Below are 16,811 nucleotides of genomic sequence, written 5' to 3' on the forward strand. Positions count from 1 at the left end.
AATATGTACAAACATATATACATGTATACAGGTGCGATGGGGAAGGGAAGGAGGTAAGATGGTGGGGATGGAGAGGGGGATAAGGGGGAGAGGAAGGAGGGGGCTCAGTCTGGGAAGGCCTCCTGGAGGAGGTGAGCTCTCAGTAGGGCCTTGAAGGGAGGAAGAGAGCTAGCTTGGCGGATGTAGGGAGGGAGGACATTCCAGGCCCGGGGGATGACGTGGGCCGGGGGTCGATGGCGGGACAGGCGAGAATGAGGCCTAACGGTGAGGAGATTAGCGGCGGAGGAGCGGAGGGTGCGGGCTGGGCTGTAGAAGGAGAGAAGGGAGGTGAGGTAGGAGGGAGCGAGGTGATGGAGAATCTTGAAGCCGAGGGTGAGGAGTTTCTGCCTGATGCGCAGATTGATTGGTAGCCACTGGAGATTTTTGAGGAGGGGAGTAACATGCCCAGAGCATTTCTGGACAAAGACAATCCGGGCAGCGGCATGAAGTATGGATTGAAGTGGAGAGAGACACGAGGGTGGGAGATCAGAGAGGAGGCTGATGCAGTAGTCCAGACAGGATAGGATGAGAGCTTGAACGAGCAGGGTAGCAGTTTGGATGGAGAGGAAAGGGTGGATCTTGGCAATGTTGCGGAGCTGAGACCGGCAGGTTTTGGTGACGGCTTGGATGTGAGGGGTGAACGAGAGAGCGGAGTCGAGGATGACACCAAGGTTGCGGGCATGTGAGATGGGAAGGATGGTAGTGCCGTCAACAGTGATGGGAAAGTCAGGGAGAGGGCAGGGTTTGGGAGGGAAGACAAGGAGTTCAGTCTTCAGGGTTCAAGAGGGTCTGTAGGGATTCAGGACACCCCCCCCCCCCCCGCCCCCAACTTCCCATCCCTGAGGTTCGTTACTGTTATAATGAAGTCCCTGCTAAATTACAGCCATGTGTAGTACCACTATTGGGTATCCCTCCACAACCACCACCTTCCTCCTTCTTTATTTACTTCCACCTGCCAAGCTTCACTTTCTACCCCTAACCACAGCCTACATTCTCCACCACCATCTTCTACTCCCACCCCACACTCTCCGCCAGCATCTCCCAGCTTCCTTGTAGCCCGAATGCCCGCCCCTATGGCTGCCATCAACACTAGTATTTAGTATAGTGATTGGCACATAGTAGCAGCGTGGCTCAGTGGAAAGAGCACGGGCTTTGGAGTCAGATGTCATGGGTTCAAATCCTGGCTCTGGCAATTGTCAGCTGTGTAACTTTGGGCGAGTCACTTAACTTCTCTGTGCCTCAGTTACCTCATCTGTAAAATGAGGATTAAGACTGTGAGCCCCCTTGGGACAACCTGATCACCTTGTAACCTCCCCAGTACTTAGAACAGTGCTTTGCACATAGTAAGCGCTTAATAAATGCCATTATTATTATTATTATTATAGTAAGCACTTAAAAGTACTATTATTATTCATTCATTCAATCATTAATTGAGCACTTACTTTGTGCAAAACACTGTACTAAGCACTTGGGAGAGTACAATATAACAATAAATAGATATATTCCCTGCCCACAACAAGCTCACAGTCTAGAAGAGGAGACAGACATTAACATAAATAGATAATAATGATAGTAATTATTATTATTATTGGTATTCAGGGCCACATCCTATGTGTCTGAGCAGCTCTATTAAGAACACACTGCCCTACTCTGCACCCTCTCAGTGCCCCACCATGCAGCTGAGGAACTTTCTGCTTGCCCCTGGCATGTTCTTTGCTCTGTGCATGCCAGGCTGGGTGTAAAGTCAGTCGATCATATTTATTGAGCACTTACTGTGTGCAAAGCACTAAGCTGCCATTCTACCCCAGCGCTTAGTACGGGGCCTGGCACATTAGGGGAAGCAGCGTGGCTTAGTGGACAGGGCACGAGCTTGTGTTCTAATCCTGGCTCCGCCACTTGTCAGCTGTGTGACTTTGGGCAAGTCACTTAACTTCTCTGTGCCTCAGTTACCTCATCTGTAAAATGGGGATTAAGACTGTGAGCCCCATGTGGGACAAGCTGATAACCTTGTATCTACCCCAGCACTTAGAACAGTGCTTGGCATATAGTAAGTGCTAAACAAACACCGTAATTATTAGTCTTACTGCTACTGAAAAAAAAAGGATAACACTTTTGAGAGAACAGGTCAGTTGTGGAGTCACTATCATGGCAGGGAGCAAGCACAGATTACCTGAAGAAGGACAGCTCCCAGACAGAAGTGCTAGGTGCCCCTTATTTAGGTGAGGCCTCCCCTCTTCAGACCATTACCAGTTGGGGGGTCCTTTTTCACTCAGTCCTTAGTCCCTGGTTTCCCAAATTGCTCAGAGGCATAACTAACCAATTTAGGACGATATGACAGCCTCTCAAGCAAAACTCCTTCCCTTCCATCATTAGTCTATCAACCCCCACAATGATAAAGAGCAATGAAGAGAGAGACCCATTTATATAAGCACCTGGATAGGATCATTTTATTGGCTCTCAAGTCTGACGAGCTGATCACCATGGGAGAATTCAATGTGTGGGTGGGCAATGATGCCGAAACATGGAACACCATCATGGGGCCTCATGAGACTGGGGAGGTTTGGAGCAATAATTTACTTCTGCTCAGCAAAAAAGCAACGTATCAGCTTGGTATCACCTACATTACTTTACATTTCCCCCCAAAAAGAAAGGGCTGTGTTCAGTTTCAAACCAAAGCGATGTTCCACAGAATAATTCTACAACTGAGAGAGCTAGTGCTAACCCATGTACCTCAAATAATAGTAATACTACTACTACTAATGATAATAAATTGTGTTTTTGTTAAGCTCTTACTATGTGCCAAGAACTGTACTAAATGCTGTGACAGGTACGAGATTATCAGTTCAGACACAGTCCCTGTTCCACTTAGGGCTCACGGTCTAAGGGAGAACAGGTATCGAATCCCCATTTTACAGGTGAGAAAACGGAGGCACAGAGAAGTCAAACGACTTGCCCAAGGTCATACAGCAGGCTTGCAGCAAAGTCAGGATTAGAACTCATGTCCTCTCACTCCCAGGCCCACGCTCTTTTACATGTAATTTGTCGAGCCGTTTCAAATGTGTATCTCTTCATCATTCTTAACATCAAATGAAAAGACAGCATCGTTGACCCCGGAATCACTGACCCTGGAATGCAATCATATCATTGGCACTGAGGCAGTGATCATCACAGTACACCTTCACTGGATAGGGGATGTGAAAATGGATGACTAAAGGACACCCAAACGGTTGCTCTCTGGAGTACTGAAATGGGGCAATTAAAGTTGTGGACAGAAACAATTTCAAGACAAAATGAAGCAGGCCCCTGGCTGTTGTGGCAAAGTGGTGGTCTGCTGGAAGACAATAGCAGAAGACAGGTCAGCAATAATAATTAATTAGTAATAACAAATAATAACAATGCAGCAATAATAATTTATAATAAATAATAAATAAAAAAGACAGGTGACTGGCTTGGAGCAGAATCTCTGGGAAGAGTGTGTTTCCTACAGGGAGAGAGGAAAACGGCACCAGGGGCTGGGTGTAATAAATGTAACAGCGGAAGGGACTTTCAGTGGCCACTGGCAACATCAGCTGCATCTACCAACACTCTGCTGGACTCTCACCATCAACAGCATGTTTGAACATATAGAACAGCTACACATATTTGGGTTTTGATGACATAAACAGACTCTCAAGTCTCCTTGTCCTAGTTCTGTCTAATTGTGAGCAAAAGCGTGCTGCTATGGTTGGGATGGTAAGGAACTGTGTTTATTTTATCTCGCTCCACCAATCAAATCAGAATTCTTCCTTGGTGGCTTCTATATCTCTCTGGTAGCAAAGAGGAACACTGTGAACTTATCTATGGCATCTCTGCCATCATAACAGACCCCAGATGACTCTTGGATTTCAGCGATCCCCCTGAGATTAGGCGCCTAAATGCAGAAGATTGCAAAACAGAAAATTCAACTGACAGGAGGGAGCTTTTCATTGTGTGATAGAGACAGACATTTTCACCAAATGAAATTGGAACTCAGCCACCTCCAAATGTGTCATTTTCCCCCTGTAAAATGAACTTCTGGGAAAGCTGCCCACACCAGTCTTTTATCCCCTGAAAAATGTTGAATTCCTTCCTCCCGTGCATAGCGCCACGAGCCGCCCCAAAGTGCTGGGATTTGTCTGCAGATTATGCATCTCTAAGTAAGAAAAGCACCATTTCACGGCCCTGGGAGATAGCTGAATTGGAATATTAGTCAGTCAAGATAACAGAGACTGATGCCATTGGCGGTGTCATTATGTGATTACATACGCAGCTCAACCATTCTTCAGCCTGATCTAGACGGTCTTCACTTTGCCAGATGCTGGTAGATTCTAATATGCTTTGTTTTTCTGACAAAGCACCAGTTAATGGGTGGGGGAAATAGGCAAGCAAACATACAGAGATGGCTCCTCCCAGCTGCCGAGCCATACTGGGGCATCGCTAAGCAAACTGAACTTCCATAGAGGAGAAGACAGGAGCTGACTCCGACACGGAGCCTCCCCTCCCTCCAATGCTAGGTCCATTTCTGGCTATCACATGCACCAGGCAGTCTAGCCCCCAAAGACAGTGATTCCACTCCAGGAGACAAGCAGCATGTCCAGAATGCTGAGAGGACTTTGGCGTACAGGCCTGACTTTAGGCATTTAGCTGCACTGCATGCAGTAAAAATTTCCTCTTCTTCCATTGTGTGCCATGGCATTATGCTGCACATGATATGCCAGACAAAGAGCAAAGTGGGAGAACATGACATACAAATCCACCTGAGTCTTTGAGCACCATCAGTCTGGAGAATCACCCAACAAGGATCTTCAGAGGTCTCCCTCTTCCTCCAGACCCAAATTTTACCCTCACCAGTCCTTTCTAATGGATGCTAATTTCCAGCTTGGGTGAAGGGACACTGGGAACTTTCAAATTTTCAATGCCTGCCACTCCCTAGTCGGGCCCTCTGATAAGCTGTCTGAGGAAGTCACATCCCTCACTCTCCACCTGAAGTCAGTTCTGCCCACATGATCCCCACTCAGTTGGAATGGACGCTGGGCACCCAGCGTGGACCTCCACTTCTCTCCCTGGGCTCTGTCCCGCCCTGGACACCCTCAATTGCTTTACCCCACACCCTGAGGTTTGCCCTATGGGGTTCTGGCCGATCTTCAGTGTGAACCAAGCAGATCTGAGCCAACAGATCCAGAAACTCTGGATTTGAAGGCCCAAAACAGGAAGCCATTGGTTCGGGGTCAGAACTGCCACGGGCTGGGACTTGCGGAGCTGATGTGTCCCTCGTCCTAGAGGGTGGGGATTGGGTAAGTTCCTTTAGGGTGGGGATTGTGTCAACCAACTCTGTTGTACTCTCCCAAGCACTTAGTACAGTGTTGCACACAGAAAGCACTCAATGAATACCACTGATTGGTGGGTTGATTAACTGACACAAACTGAGGTTCTGAATTCTGGGATCTGGCAGAGGCAAGGCCCTGGGAAGACCAACCCCGGTACTTGGGAAGGGGCAGGAATCATATGGGACACTGGAGCAGCTTCTGGGCTTCTTGTTCCATATTTATTTATTTCTATTAACATCGGTCTTCTGCTCTAGATTGTAAGCTCACTGTGGGAAGGTAATGTGTCTGTTTATTGTTATAGTGTACTCTTTCAAGCACTTAGGTTGGCTTAGATTGCCCTCCTGTCTATTTTGGTGGTGCAGGGTACAATCAGGAAGATGATGCTTTGGACCTTAGAATTTCTCTGAGAAAGCAGTGATTGTTAGGGCTCATCTCACAGCTGGAGCTCCCACAGGAGATGCTAAAAGAGAACTAGGCCCTCCCTGCTGAGGAGTGAGTATCAAAGTTTCTGCACCATGAGAGCAAGGCAAATCTCAGCTCTGCCACCTGTCTGCTGCGTGACCTTGGGCAAGTCACTTCACTTCTCTGGGCATCAGTTGCCTCATCTGTCAAATGGGGATTGAGACTCTGCACCCTACATGGGTCAGGGGCTGTGTCCAACCCAATTGGCTTGTATCCACTCCAGAGTTTAGTACAGTGCCTGGATTGTTTCTATTTGTTGCCAAACTGTACTTTCCAAGCATTTAGTACCGTGCTCTGCACACAGTAAGTGCTCAATAAATATGACTGAATTAATTAATTTCATCAGTGATGCCTTTACTCCTGAATGGACCTGAAAAGGTGACAATGTACTCAATGACACGCTAGGTCAATTCTATGGTCCCTCTAGCCCAGTGCCTGGTTTCCAACAGTGGCACCGGATGCCTTGAAGAACTCTGCAATGGTTGCCTTCTTGGGTCACCCATTCTCATGGGCAGGAATGGACCTACAATACCCCATTTGGCTAGCTCATTCTTGGCTTGTCAAACCTTCATACTTTAAAGATAGCTTAGCTGCTTGCTTCAAGGTTGGCTTGATTTTTCTCATTCACCGAAGTCTGAAGATCTGCCAGGCTTAAATTTACAACTCCAGATTTTTTTAAGCATACTGTGTGGTGGAAATAAAGTGTCCATTCCTTTGCAATCTCATATTTCAAGGTAAAATGACTGAATTAAGAAATACAACTAAACTTCTTCCAGGCCAAGACCAAACACGGACATTTTAAATAATCAGTGATTTTCCAATAACAAAGATTCAGGGTGAAACTTCACCAAACTCACTTGGTATATTCTCTAGTTTGCATATTACATAATTCCCTATGTTTAGACATTTAGAACATAATGTGATGCATATGTAAAAAGGGGCCTAGGGAAGTGATTATAAACAATTTATTTATTTCTACCCCAAATTTGCATATTTGAGAATACAAATAACTGCACATAGCAGTGTTTGGATTTCTTTTTAACATCTTCAGAGTTGAGATCTTGATTCAGATGGACTGACTGAAGCATGGCTCCTCTTTTCCCCATCAACAAATATAAATACTAACAGTCTATGAAAAAAATGGTTATGGATTTATTCAGTAGTCGAAAGGAGGTTTCTTTGGGTCTTGAAACATGTAGAGCATGGTGGGAAATCTCTTAAAGAGAACAGGAGCCAAATTCCTCTAATGGCAGCCAATGGGGCAATTTATCTCTTTGAGGATTACAGGGGGAAGAGAAGGGAAGGGAAAGTGTGAAGAGACCGACAGCCAGGGAGAAACAGCCAGGGAGAGATGGAGAGCAGACAGTCAGAGACATGGAGAGCAAAGGATCAGAGACGTGGAACAGAGAGGAGAAAGACAGGAGAAATGGAGTAGTTCATAGAGGTAATTGTTGTAATACAACAATTGAATATTAATAGTATTCAAACTGGCCTATTCATTGTGTCTTATTCTTATCTCTCTCTCATAGATGGACTTTTGCTGACACCATCTCATCTGCCTGTGGCAGAAATAGCATTAACTAACACTTATTATGTGCACTGGACTTCCCACCTGCTTCATATTCAGCAGACCCCTGCTCTTTCCATCTTCAAGGCCCTTCTGAAACCACATTTCCCAAACCCTTCTGAGCTACTCTGACACTTTCCCCAAGTTTGTAAAGTCACCGCCGGCCCCAAGAGCAGCCTCACCTTCTCCTGAGCCTCAAGGTCCCCAACAAAGGCTGGGTAAAGCATCATGGCAGCCAGTTATCCAAACCCCATCTTCTTTCAGCCCTAGGTCCCCGGCTCAGAATGGCTTATCCACTGCCCTGTGTGTCCCAGAGGACACCCCCCAACCCCAGCCCCCCAGGCAGCTCCCAAGCACTCTGTTATCCTCTCTGACCTGCTGACCCCTTCCCCCCCACTTCCCAAGGTTTCCACAGTCCAGCCCTGGGCAAAGATAAGTTCTGGGACTCTCCCCTGAATTAGATGACTCTGAGCCCCCACTAGGACTAGAGGTAGTAGGAGGGGACTGTCATGAAGGAAGGGAAAACCTCCCCATTACTTAAATGAAAAATAAAAAATGTCAAACCTCTTTAAAGTCTTTTCTATTTCTGAGAGCGGGGAAGCAGAGGATCTGTGTAAAAATCAACGTAAAGATGGCTTCCGCACTTGGGCGAAGCTGGAGAGCTGTGTTGAATCTGCAGAAGGGCAGTGGCTGTCTTGATCAGGAGGTTTTGATCAGAGAAGTAGCATTTCTTAGTGGAAAGCGCACGGGCCTGGGAGTTGGAAGGACCTAGATTCTAATGCTGGCTCCACCATTTGGCTCTGTGACCTTGGGCAAGTCACTTTATTCATCCCTTTATTCATCCCCCTTCCCAGACCCACAGCACTTAGGTACATATCTGTAATTGATTTACGTGCATTAATGTCTGTCTCCCCCTCTAGACTGTAAGCTCCTTGTGGGCAGGGAATGTGTCTGTTGTTGCTTTGTACTCTCCCAAGGGCTTAGTACAGTGCTCTGTACATGGTAAGTGTTCCGTACATGTGCACAGGGGTTGGAAGCACTATGCAGACACTGTCAGCCACTTACCTTACTGACCGTCTGACGCTGGCCCTAGGGAATGGCTAGGTAATGGGATACCCTTGCCCAGGGTGTGAAACCAAGAATAAAAACCACCATTTGAGGGCATTTCCAGGGGTGGAGTTGTGGGTGGGCACATCTATCAATGCCCCTATTCCCTAGACCATTAATAGCTCCTCAGTATGGTTTTAGAGCACGTGGGGATGGACTTCTAGACCGTGAGCCCATTGTTGGGTAGGGACCATCTCTGTATATTGCCAACTTGTACTTTCTAAGCACTTAGTACAGTGCTTGCACACAGTGAGCACTCAGTAAATACAACTGAATGAACAGAGTGACAAATCAGTGCAGATTATTGCTGACTGGACTACAGTTCTGTTAGAAACAGGTAACTGATTTTCATATACTTCCACTGGAGTCTGAAGTCAGGGGCGGGGTGGGGGGGAGAAGCATCAAGGCCTGGTAGATAAAACAAGAGCCGAAGAAACAGCAGACCTAATCCTGATTCCACCACTTGTCTGCTGTGTGACCTTGGGGAGGTCACTTACCTTCTCTGTGCCTCAGTTTCCTCATCTGTAAAATGGGGATTAAGACTCTGAATCTGAACCCAATGTGGGACATGGACTGTGTCCAATCTGATTATCTTGTAACTACCCCAGCACTTAGTTCAGTGCTTGGCACATAGTAAGCTCTTGACAGAGAAGCAGCATAACCTAGTGAATTGAGCACAGGCCTGGGAGCCAGAAGGGTCTGGGTTCTAATCCCGGCTCCATGACTTGTCTGCTGTGTGACCTTGGGTAAATCACTTACCTTCTCTGTGCCTCAGTTACCTCCTCTGTGAAATGGGGATTAAGACTGTGAGCTTTACATGGGCAGGGACTGTGCCCCGTCTTATTAGCCTGTACTTACTCCAGTGTTTATGTGCTTGACAAATAGTAAGTGCTTGACAAATATCATAAAAAAAGTGGGGGGGACATAGGAGAGCAGAGAGGCCTCACTCTTTTCTGGTGTTCCCCAGAGGGGAATGTGAGTGGACCAGTTAGGTTGCATGCAGACTGTGATGGTGACTGTCACTAGACTGTGAGCCCGTTGTTGGGTAGGGACCATCTCTATATGTTGCCAACTTGTACTTCCCAAGCGCTTAGTACAGTGCTTTGCACTCAGTAAGTGCTCAATAAATATGATTGAATGAATGAATGCAGGAGTAGGGACTGGGGGAAAAAAATAAATTAAAAAAATAGATGGAGGGCTGTCTGCTGTAGACTGAAATGACTGGGGTGGTGAGATAATTTCTATTCACGGCTCAGCCCTCACCAGCCCAGCACCTGAACCTAAGACAGCTGGGGTTTGGGCTCTTTCAGAAGCACAGTGCCTCATGCCTTTCCCCTCAGTGACAGCTCTTAGCCCCACAGCCTTGGAACAATGCTTCCACCACCCGACCTACACCTATTTTGTTTAATGGTATCTGTTGAGTCCTTATTGTGTGTCAAGCGCTGTTCCAAGCACTGGGGTGGATGCAAGTTTATCAGGTTAGTCACAGCCCCTGTTCCCCACAGTCTAAGTTGGAGGGAGGAGGATTTAGTCCTGCAGTTACTGGGGGCTTGGAGACCACCAGCATTAGGGACTGTAGAGGTAGAGGAAAGAAGCTCCCTTCTGTGACATGGGGGAGAGGGCCAGGAAGGGAGGATAGGAATTACAACTTCCGTTAATCCGAAACAGCTCGTGGACCTAATAGTAGTCATAGTTGGCGTAGTTATGGTTGTAGTAATAGTAGCAGTAATATAGAGGTAATTGTAGTATTAATAGAATTCATGCAACATCCACTTGATGTACTTGATGATCTACTTGGAGATACAAACCAGAAAAAAAAATAACCCATTTCCTGTTCTCGGGGACCTAAATTCAGAGCAATGATTCTCCTTATGCGACCTGTACACCTTCCACTAGTATTGACTTTGTTCTCATGTCTGAAATTCCAGACACATTTGCACCCAAAATTTCCTCTCTCATAGATTCTTTTTTTTCCCTACCGTATCTTGGGAGGGGGCAGAGAGGGCTAATTGAGGAGGACTTATACCAATATGAACAGGAATGTGGTACTCTGCTTCCCTGCCCCCCTTTCACTGTAGATTAGATTTTTCCCCTTAAGCTTAGCACAATCACAGCTAACAGGGCAGTGGGAGTCTCTGTAATCATTAGTCTCTCCCTAATTCGATGCATATAATCAACACCATTGCATTTAGCTAAATGAAATTTGATAAAATGGAGTGATTAAAAAGTCAGTTAAGGGAACCACTTAAATGGTAGAGCCATTAATAATGTAGAGAAGGGTATTGAAGTGCCTTGTGGAAATCACTGTGACACTTTTCTGTCCAGTTTCTTTTCCTGGTATGGGGGAATCTTTTCCTGTCAAAGATTCTTGAAGCTGAGCATTCATATGAAGGTCAAGGCTTTGGTGGTCCTGGTTTCAGGCAATAGCTAGCAATCACAATCAGAGCACAAGAAGACAAATGCCCAGCGTGTCAGAGAAGCAAAGAGACCATGCTAAGGAACAAATGGCTGGGTTACCATCAGGAATACAAGCAAAACGAAGAGGGAAATAGATCGATCCCCAGAGGGAGTTTCTGTCCCTGTCTTCATTCTGCTGGAACTGCACAGTCCTTCGGGCCTGTTCGTCCCCCAGATGACAGAGCCCGGCAAGATTTGTGCCACACATGAACCAACCTGATTTGCTTGCATCCAGCCCAGCACTTAGTACAGTGTCTGGCACATGGTAATCATTTAACAAATACCACAATTATTATTAAATGCCACTATTATTCTCCTAGCAATGTATCCATCCACCTTCCTCCAGTCAATTGTATTTATTGAGCACTTACTATGTGCAGAGCACTGTACTAAGCACTTGGGAGAGTATGGAAAGAAAAAACAGATACGTTCCCTGCTCCCAACAAGCTTGCAGTCTAGAGTGGGAGACAGACATTAATGTAAATGAATAAATTACAGAGACCACTCCACCTGCCCTGCTCCACCAATGCCTACATCTTTCCTGATGCTGCTGAATCATGTCTGCCTCACAGGAGTTAGCCGAGACCCCAAGAGACACCTCCTCCAAGTTTCCCATGTGCCAGTGACACCAGGGTGTTTGGGGGCTGCCCCCGAGCAGTTCTAAGTTATCCAACAGCAAGCGACACCTGTTAACAGAGCTGAGTTCATTGCCTGGGTGTCCCACAGAACTTTGTACCCCAACAAAGTGTTCCTCTCCGCCGACATACCCAAAGATCAAGAGACCCAAGACCCCAGCGACAAATCCCTGGCCCTCAGACTCCAGTGTCAAGAGGCCAGTGCCCACTGTAGCTAAAAAATCCTCTGCCCTATATTAGACTCATATTTTATCTCACCATGGTTGGAGTAAGTTGCCCCAAGAAGGCAGAGTGACAACGGTCACTCCCTTCTCCACGCACGACATTCACTGCACAGGCTTAGCAAGCACTTGCATGTTACAGGTGCAGGGCATGACCATTCAAACTAGTCTTTAGCCACATAAAAATCATCATCTTTCCCCCTCCCTGTGTCCTGTTGCTATGTGAGGACACAGGTCAGCCCCAGACGGTCAACCCCACCTTACATCCTTGCAGGGTGATGTCCATTTCCACTAGAGTCAGCATTTTTCCCTGCATTGCCTCCAGGTAATCCTTTGCTCTTGGTCTGCAATCCTGCTGTTACCTTGGACAGCTGATTCCCCTAGAAATCGGAACCTCCCCCCATCAGGGACGTCTCAACATTAACCTTTTCCCTGCCCAACAGAAGAAGCAAACTTTCCTGGATTTCATGAAAAGCAGTGTGGGTTACTGGAAAGAGCATAGGCTTGGGAGTCAGAGGATGTGGGTTCTAAACCCATCTCTGCCATTTTTTTGCTGTGTGACCCTGGGAAAGTCACTTAACTTCTCTATGCCTTAGTTACCTCATCTGTAAAATGGGGATTAATCTGATTAGCCTGACAACCTGATTACCTTGTATCTACACCAGTGTTCAGAACAGTGCTTGGCACATTGCAAACACTTAACAAATACCATTATTATTATTATTATAGCTGCTCTCTCTCCAGCTCCTTTTCATCATCTGGTAGCATTTGACACTGGCCGGGGAAATCTCTCCTTCACCGATAATCGTTCCTCTTCACAGGGAGATCCAGGGGAAAGGGCACAAGCCAGCTTCATGATGTGCTTCTATCCCTTTTGGAAGTCACTGTCTTAGTCAGAGAAAGGGCCTCAAGTTCATGTCATTTAAGCAGTCTGCGATTCTGAGACCAGTGTTGGTGAACTGAAGTAATATTCAGATAATTTTTCTTATTAGTCAATGAAATTCAATGAAATTCATTATTACCAGGCTTAGCACCTTTGGAGAAACAGTCAATCAATCAATGGTATTTATTAAACACTTACTCTGTGCAGAGCACTGTACTAAGCACTTGGGAAAGTACAAGCTCACAAGAAGCTTACAGTCTACAAAGGGAGAAACACATCAGCAAGAGAACAGGCTTAGGAGTCAGAGGTTGTGGGTTCTAATCCTGGCTCCGCCACTTGTCTGCTGTGTGACCTTGGGCAAGTCACTTCACTTCTCTTTGCCTAAATTACCTCATCTGTAAAATGGGGATGGATACTATGAGCCCCACGTGGAACAACCTGATTACCTTGTATCTATCCCAGTGCTTAGAACAGTGCTTGGCGCATAGTACACACTTAACAAATACCATTATTATTTTTTTTTATTATTGTTAATTACGGAAAGGGAAAATAGCAGAGTTACCAGCACCCCTAACAGCAGGTGTGGATTACGTCAACTTCTACCTCTCCCTTCTGGAGAGTGCAATCACTCTATTAGCCTGAAATCAGTGACTTAACTCCATCCAACCATGGCTCCATCAGTAGCTTCCATCTTCTTTTTCCCTTCTGCAAATGTGGAAGAGCAATGGCTGCAGGGTTTGTATGGGTGTCATGGGCAGGGTTTTGCCTGCCTTTGGAGAACCCTCACAGATTAAGGAGAAGTGGTGGATAATTCAACTTTCTCCAGATGGATTCTCCATGCAGTGCTCTGTTGCGATGCTATGATGAAATGCTATGACAATCCTCGGGTTTCAAGGTATCATTTTATTTCCTCCGGGAAAGGATTATAGATGAAGGACCAGCTCTCCTACAGAGATTCAGAGACCCCACCATGTACCTCTTTTGCTTAAATACCCATTGTTTCCCATTTTGTCTTGGAAACTATGCAAAGGTATTTTTTGTTTTGCAAGATCAGAGCTAAACCAATCTTCTTGTCAGCATTCCTATATTAGAATAACACATCATACCTTCCTAGATGCTCCTACTATGCATATCTGTCTTGATTCTGGATGAGAAAGATATTAAAACTTGGAGTTGTGCCATTCCTGGAACAGTCCCATGGTCCAACTCTCCCAAGGCTCTGATTCCCACAGAGAATTCAGGATGCCTGGAGAGACCATGTAGATGAGTTCTTTGCTGGATATTCATTCATTCATTCAATCGCATTTATTGAATGCTTACTGTGTGCAGAGCACAGTACTAAGCGCTTGGGAAGTACAAGTTGGATACTCACCCTCAGGACCATCCAACACTCTTAACTTTCAATAGGAATGCACATTTCACATTTTTCCTCCAGGTTTGCACTGGCCAGTCATTCCCTGGGTTTGATCTGGATAAAAAATTATAAGCTTGCACAGTTCCCCACCCACTGGGCAAGAACCTCAAACAGGCCAATCAGCAATCATTAATAATACTAATGATAATAATGATAATCATGGTATTTGTTAAGTGTTTACTCTGTGTCAAGTACTGTTCTAAGTGCTGGAGTAGATACAAGGTAATCAGGTTGGACAGCATCCTTGTCCCACAGTCTTATCCCCATTTTACAGATGAGGTAACAGTCACAGAGAAGTGAAGTGACTTGCCCAGGGTCACAGAGCAGACATGTGACAGAGCCAGAATTTATTTAGTGTTCACTCTGAACTAAGTGCTGTACTAAGTGCTTGGGAGAGTACAATAGAATGCATCAACATAATCCCTGCTCTCAATTAGCTTACAATCTAGTTGAGAAGGGAGGGGGAATAGGAATACAGGCATTAAAATAAATTACAGGAAGGGGGAAGAAACAGAGTATAAAGGTAGGTACACATTTACCTTCCTCCCAAAACATTTTTTTTTGTTTTGGAAGATGTCACTACTTGGAGGAGACTACTGAGGCAAGAGGATGTTCCTGACATCCTTTGGGCATTTGGTAATCACACCACCCTCAGTCCCACAGCATTTACATACTTATCTGTAATTAATTTATGCATATTAATGGGTGTCTCTCTCTCTAGACTGTAAGCTCATTGTGGGAGGGGAACAGGTCTACCAACTCTGGTGATATACACTCTCCTGAGCACTTAGTAATGTGTGCTGCACATAGTAAGTGCTCAATAAATTTTCATTCATTCATTGAATCATATTTATTGAACACTTACTGCGTGCACTACTGTATTAAGCACTTGGGAAAGTGCAATATAACAACAAAGGTCACATTCCTGCCCACAATGAGCTCACAGTCCAGAGTGGGAGACAGACATTAATATAAATAAATAGATAGGTAGATAAATAAATTACAGACATATACAACTGCGCTGTGGAGATGGGAGGGAGCAAGTAGGAGTGGCACAGAAGGGAGTGGGAGAAGAGGAGAGGAGGGCTTATTTAGGGAATGCTTCTTGGAGGAGATGAGCCTTCAATAAGATTTTGAAGTGGGGAGAGCAATTATCTGTCTGATGTGAGGAGGGAGGGAGTTCCAGGCCAGAGGTAGGATGTTGGCGAGAGGTCGAACTTGAGCATACTCTTCATATGTGAAGATGGTTCTTTGCCACACTGATGAATTTAACACCTGCAGTGTCAGTCGCTGTTTTTGAAACTGCCTCTTGGAATCTTAATCTCCTTGAAGCCCCAATTCCAAATGGTTCCATCAAGCTGATCTCTCTGCTGTAGTGGTCTCCCAACAGTCCATTCTGAAATTTCATTTTTTGAGACTGTTTTGTGAAATCATTTAATAATGATTAATGATGATAATGATAATGATCAATTAATAATGATGGCATTTGTTAAACGCTTACAATGTGCAAAGCACTGTTCTAAGCGCTGTCCTGTCCCCCTTGGGTTGTGTGTGACCCATTCCAGTTCCTCATCTCCAAAGTACCCCAAGGATTACCTAACGTAGAGCAGAAGTAGAGCAGAGTAAAATCTTTCCCAGTATCCACGAATCTCCTAACCCCGGAGAATCCACGCAAATAGCTCAGTTGCTTCATTCTATGAGGTCATTGTAATTATTCTGTCTCAGCTACAAATTCATGTTCCACCGCAAGAGTTATTCCTCAATTTCAGAAACTAATTTATTTCTTCTGGTCAAACTCTCCTGTCTGTTCCCCTTACAAACTGCAATGAATTATGTGAGCTTTTTCCTCTTGCATCAATATTCTAACATTTCCAACTGCTGCCTTGATAAATATGTCGAGGGTCCCTGCATCCAAGATTTTTAAAAATCTTTTTCATTTAAAGCTGGTGGCTCACTTCAGATCTGCCCGCTACCTGACTTTGTATATGCAGACCCTTTTTATGCCGCACATTCTCAAAGGGTCCCTTCATGCATATTTAACATATCATTTTCTCATCCTTTATGAATATCTTCAAGGTGTTCATGCCACTGGAATTTAAGTGCCCTTTAAAGCTGCTAACCCCACTACTTTGAAACGGGGCTGTTTTGTGGTCATGGAAATCCACAGCACCATATGAACTGGAGAAATGACGCCACGAGTATCATTTCAATCCTTTGTGGCAAACTGTGGCTTCTACTCCAGAGTCCTAATAAGTAGGGTTTGCCTTCCTTTTTGGAGAAGGAGCAGAGAATCAGCACTCCAGAATTGTGATCCATGCTCTCAATGAGATGCTGGAAAGCTATTTACCCATATGGGTTTTTTTCTGTCTATCTGGGATGGCTAAGCTATTTTCTTAGCATGAACTGTGTCTTCCCCTGACTTCTAAAGCCAAAACTTAAACAAGGGGGTAGAGCTTGATGAATGGATGAATGGATGGATGAATGGGAGATGACCACAGCCACCAAACCACCTTGGCAGCCAGCAATTAGAAATGGACAGACTGTGTGAAGAGCACTGTAGTAAGTGCTTGGGAGAGTATAATGTAATTATAGCAGACACATTCCCTGTCCACGAGGAGCTTAGATTCTAGAAGGGGAGAAAGACATTAATATAAATAAATAAATTACAGATATATACATTA

The sequence above is a fragment of the Tachyglossus aculeatus genome, chromosome 10 (assembly GCF_015852505.1).
Source record: "Tachyglossus aculeatus isolate mTacAcu1 chromosome 10, mTacAcu1.pri, whole genome shotgun sequence".
NCBI lineage: Eukaryota > Metazoa > Chordata > Mammalia > Monotremata > Tachyglossidae > Tachyglossus > Tachyglossus aculeatus.